This window comes from Varroa destructor, unplaced genomic scaffold (assembly GCF_002443255.2).
Source record: "Varroa destructor unplaced genomic scaffold, Vdes_3.0 BEIS01000003.1, whole genome shotgun sequence".
NCBI lineage: Eukaryota > Metazoa > Arthropoda > Arachnida > Mesostigmata > Varroidae > Varroa > Varroa destructor.
This window is the reverse complement of record NW_019211456.1, coordinates 17,507,312-17,512,730: the sequence shown is the minus strand read 5'-3', so window position 1 is coordinate 17,512,730 and position 5,419 is coordinate 17,507,312. Positions and strand designations below refer to the sequence as shown.

At 39.5% G+C, this 5,419-nt stretch overlaps 1 long non-coding RNA gene across 1 annotated transcript in view; it reads right to left on the bottom strand.

Annotated features, from left to right (window-relative positions):
- LOC147756603 (uncharacterized) overlaps positions 1-5,419 on the bottom strand; it is a 35,100-nt gene that overhangs the window by 4,793 nt on the left and 24,888 nt on the right. The window lies entirely within an intron of this gene.

The following is a 5,419-nucleotide window of genomic DNA, read 5'->3' as shown; positions in this document are numbered from 1 at the left end:
TTCTGCTTAGCCATGTTTGTAGAGAAAGTTGGAAATTAGAGAATTGACATGGGCCTTTGTGTCTAGTTTACTTTTGCCGCTGTTCTTCAATGCGTCAGTTTCAAGACATGTGATTTTGCTTTAATACAACATAACTTATCTTACGAGACCGGGTTTCTTCACAGCTCTCGTTGCTCAACCGCCTAAGTTGCTAAGTTTTTTTAATCAACTGCCACCAGCCTTCATTTTTCAGAACGGCTAAATAATTTCAATTTTTAAAATCGCAAACAAGACATGCGTACCATACCACTGTTGCCATATTCAAGCGTGAACACACATATTTACAGTTTTCTATTAATATTTATTACACGTACTGGCTAGGTGTGTCAACAATCGATTTCGCATGCAGTTTATACCAGCCCGGCTGTTAGCCTTTTTTTTTGTCGCAATTCAAGGAGGTTTGACGATTGAGTAGTTCGAACGGCATTAGGTGTAACCAGGTGCCAGTGAATCGTTGTAATTGTGCCAGTGGCTTTAGGTCGCTGGCCTGCTGTATCCGTTTGAACAAATGTGGATGTCTGCTGTTATCGACTTCCAGCAAGGTGAGAAACAGGGAATAGGCACACCGATGAGTTTTCGATAAGATTAAGGTGCTATGGCTGGATGCTATTTCACTATGCGGTTGGCATTGCATTAACGGATCGATAATACAGCGGCATACGCGCAGAGCGAAGGTTTGAAGTAGTGGTATTCTGCGAAAACTTTGGAACAGTCGTATACACGATGAGTATCCCCAGATATGGGGCGCCTTTGTTTTAGATATCTACAGCCGCCTAAGCCGGTTTCAATCCTGGTTTAGACTAAGTGGTAAAAGGTACGGAAGCAAGCATCTACATTATGAAAGACCTTTCGGTTAAAGGGAGAAAAGTTTTTTCTCTTGTCAAAGGAAAAGCATTTATGGAGTTCGAAAGATGCTCAAAAAACCCGTTGTCTAGCTAATTTAGAAGAGGCATGATCATTAGGTCGAAATAGACCACTGACAACGAACTTATACTTCTCTATATGACAGCTGTCCCGAGACTTAAGAAGCCTATTGTGCTAATCACGGAAAGGTAAAAGGCGTTAAGTTATCCATATATTGAGTTGTGGAAAAAGGTATTTATCATTTTTAAGCCAAAATTGAAGCAAATATCTTCTCTGACTAAAATAATATTACTAAACTAGCTATGTGCGATCTTGATCGAATATTTTCTGCCATTTTTCTAGTGATGTTACAATTCCATCACTCTAGAACTTCTGTAACTGCTCGGCGAAAAATTGTGACAACTGATTTCTGCATCCTTTTATTGAAACTGAATTAGTATTATTAAGGGAGTTTATCTATAGAGACCGAAACCAATGACAGCCTGATAACGCACGGTACGGATTATACAGTAGAGGCATTAAAATCTATTATCCGAGTTCTCTCAATTTTTCCGGGACTCCAAAAACGTATATAGCCTGGCGTTGTCATGATGGAAGACGATGCTTTTTCTGCTCGCTGGTTCCGGTCGATTTTTTTCAATTGTTTGTTTGTTGTAATCCTGTTAATTGTTGCCCACGAAGATTGAAATCAATAATTTTACGAGGTGGCAGCAACTCATAATGCATAATTCCGTTCCAATTCGTCCAAGCGTATTGCATTACCTCCTTTGGCCTCAGTTTGGGCTTTGGGTGTGGAGCCCGTTTTTTGTTTTTTTTTTTACATTATTATTAAGTGCTTTGAAAATTTCGTTGTCTTTGTAGAATTTTGCAGGTAAAAATGCGATCGAATACATTCCTTTGCATCGGTTCGTGCGGGTGTAAATAACAAGTTTGTTTATATCCAGAGTTTTTTCAAATGGTTTGGAACTGTTTTATGGTAGATGTTTAATTCTTTAGTGACATTATGATAATCGCGTGTCGGTCTTGCTCTACGAGAAGCATTTTTGACACAGATAGTTCGAAAACGAAAGCGATAGGACTACCCTTGGACCTTTTTCTTCGACAACGTATTTTGGTTGTAAACGAAACAATTTTTTACGGGTGTGGGCACCGTTTGTGTCTTTTTGGATCTCTTTACAATTCGATTACGATAAAGACAAAGATAAAAATAATGCCAATGCCGACGCGGCTCGTTTTTCCTGAGGGATGTGATTTCAAAGCCGCCTAGTTAGAAAAAAGATAACCCATATTACAAGTTGTTGCTCTTCTGTTCTTCCTCGATAAGGATTTTGGCTCTTGCTGATGAGAAAAGCTTTACAAATCTGCCTTGTTTTGCCATGAATATATGCAAAGATTGAGAAATCAAATAAAATACCTTGGTACGATAGGCGAGCCAAGTAGGGATGCCCTCATATTTTTTGCATGTACTGATTTATAGGATGCAGCCATACAACAAGCGTTCCATCATTGCACAGGTCGGAAGGCAATAAGCGGCTTCCGAGTCTTTGAATCAGTATTTATGCAGTGACATCGGTCTTCGCCGCCAAATGTTCGCTACAGCCCGTGAGCGTCGCATTATAACATGGCGTCAGATCACAGGGCGGAAACCGTGCGAGCTATATACGATATGGCTCATCGCTTTGCAAATCTATCAACTTCTCTACTGCAATATAACGCACCGCCGACCAACTTCATGGCAAATCTCGCTTACGGAATGATTCATAGTCTAGGTACGATAGCTGTGCTATCGTAATAAACGTAGGGATGAATATCAAGCAGTTACACACTGTTAGATCGCGTGTTTATCGTCGGATTTTGCTTATGGCATTGTTGTCTCGATGTCAACTTTCTGAGGTTTTCGTGAAAGGGACTCTTATCGATTTCCGGGGGGTGCATATCTACCTAAGCAGACCTGCCTGCATACGAGCCTTTCATTCGATCACTATCTGTGCGGATGAAATCAACTCACTTGGATCGAGATGATTCTATCACTTTGCAGCAGGTCATTGCCTGTAGTAGAGAGTGGGACGAATTTGACGTTTGAAACAGCAGAAGAGAAGACGGGAGAAAGAATAGCTTCTGATTAGAAGTTGGAAATAAACCCCTCTAGCGAGTCTCAAATCGAGTTGATGCCCAATGTAGAAAAGATCAGCGAAGGGGAATCGCGGTTTAATAAATGTACCTTATGTGTTGCGTACCTAAAGGTGGACACTGGGATAATGCGATTTGAAATTGTCGATGAGCAGCTAAAGGTATTTGTTAAACCAATATTTTTATTATTACATATATATATATTGGTTATTACATATATATATATATACATTATGTATTATGGGAATATAACGATACATTGAGTACTTGCGCGCGGGAAGAACCGTGTTTGAATAGTCCCGCCATATATGCAGTCACATGACTCGCTTAGAACTCGCTGTTCAGATCTAACGTAGCCTGTGTTCGAAACCTCAAAGTATAGAAACCCGCTAACCATGCGATTTAAGACAATTTCCGCTTGTAACGAAAATAAGACCTCTTGATAGGGAATGGAATACTCGTTATGGGCGGTATGTATAGTAATAAACATAATAAAAACTGCTCCTTGGTATGTGCGGAGTTCCCCTAAAGCTATCCTAGGTTCTTCTGAATCTATTCTAGGTAACGCGACCGATGTTTTGAGTTTAACGTTCGGTATCGTCGTTACGCATTCAATCAAGAGGTAGTGCGACCTAGGGTGTCGGTATGACAGATTACCAAAGACCATTACACTTTAGAATTAAGGCGCACGTTAGAACAAACGTCACGTTCAAAGATAGCTCACTCACGCATGATAACAGAATATCACCGTCATCATATTGCTGTTCCCCGCCGGTAGCAAAATTGCATTTTACACTTTGTCTCGCTTGTCAACGAAATAAAACCAGCCCACGCTTCTAATTATATTATCCTTAGCAGCACTAAGGGCGTACAATGAAAAAGAATCTACCATAACAGAAAGGAGAAAGCAAATGGCGAAGAGCATGAGGTGCGATGTTTTCGAATGCATTTGGTGCTCTTGTTAACCAAACAGTTTGCTAAGGTCATTTTTTGTACTCTGTTATATACGCTGTATGTAACGGCACTAAATGCCATCTGATACAACTAGTCAAACCACAAACAAAGTCTTTTTCTTGGGATTAGAATCAGCATACTACTGTATACTTCTGCAAATATAAGCGCACTTGAAGCTTAGTCTTAGAACAGAATGGCTTACAAAGTGAAATTACGTCAAAACCAAATAAACGGATCATAAATGTAATTTTAGGGTAAGTTAGGTAGTCATAGAGCTAGCTAAACATAATAAGTGTCCATTGAAATTAGCAAAAAGCGACCTATCTCTGGTGAACTGTTTTTGTAACATTTCTTATAATATATACATATATATATATATATATATATATATATATATATATATATATATATATATGTAATGAAGAGGCAATTATCCGGCTTAGTACTTATTTTTATGATTAATATCTTCTCAATATTTCTATAATACGTGTCCAAGTTTAAGTTTCTTGTAGTTTAGGCTTGTTCTTCTAATTGTGCTTTAGCCTTGTTATTTGGTACCAAATCCTGAAGGTGTCTGATGCTAACAAACGCTTCTTTTCACTTGTGCATGTATCTATAGTCACCGGGAAGAGTCCAATCGAGCCATGGACGGATGACATCGAAAGATGACAAGTGAGACCACCCAGATATTTCAGTGACTATCGGATGGCTGTCCAGCCATCCGATATTGTTTTTGTCTATTTGCGGTAGTTACTGCCTCGTTGAAATACTACTTCATCATAAAAACGTTATGCCGTTGACGTTGCCAGCACCTGTCGTATTTTTTGACTCATCAGTAGACGACTTTTCTTCAATCTCCCCCTTTCGTCTTCGCCATGATCGGATATTTCGCTACTTGTTTTCAGTGGTTACCAATGGCTAGTATTGGCAGCAGTAACGGAAGAAGATAGGACTGCGCGGTCAAGGGGCCCACGAGCAGTTTCAATGAAAGTAATACAACGAACTAGCCCGAGTAGACGAGTTCTTTCACAACATCGATGTTACCCCCCCCCCCCCCCACACAAATATACGTACGTAATGATCGAGATGGCATTCTACAGGTTTTACAGATGGACCGTGTAACTGACGATCTCGCTCTACTTCTGGCTATATATAAGTTTCATTTCTGCAATACCATGGAACGAGCTAAGTCACGCTGCAGCAAGTTGCGCAGCTTCGTTCGAATATTATATATATATTATTATACTTAAAGCAACATTTACAGTATCACATTAATATAAATACATTCGTTATGTTCTAAATAATCTTATGGTTGCTCCACATTCTACAATTCTCTTCTTCTATGGATGTAGGTCGATAACGTACTGGCTTCAGAAGAACGTCATTAAGTCTAATGAGTAGGATCAGTCTATTTTTACCGTTTGTTGATGAA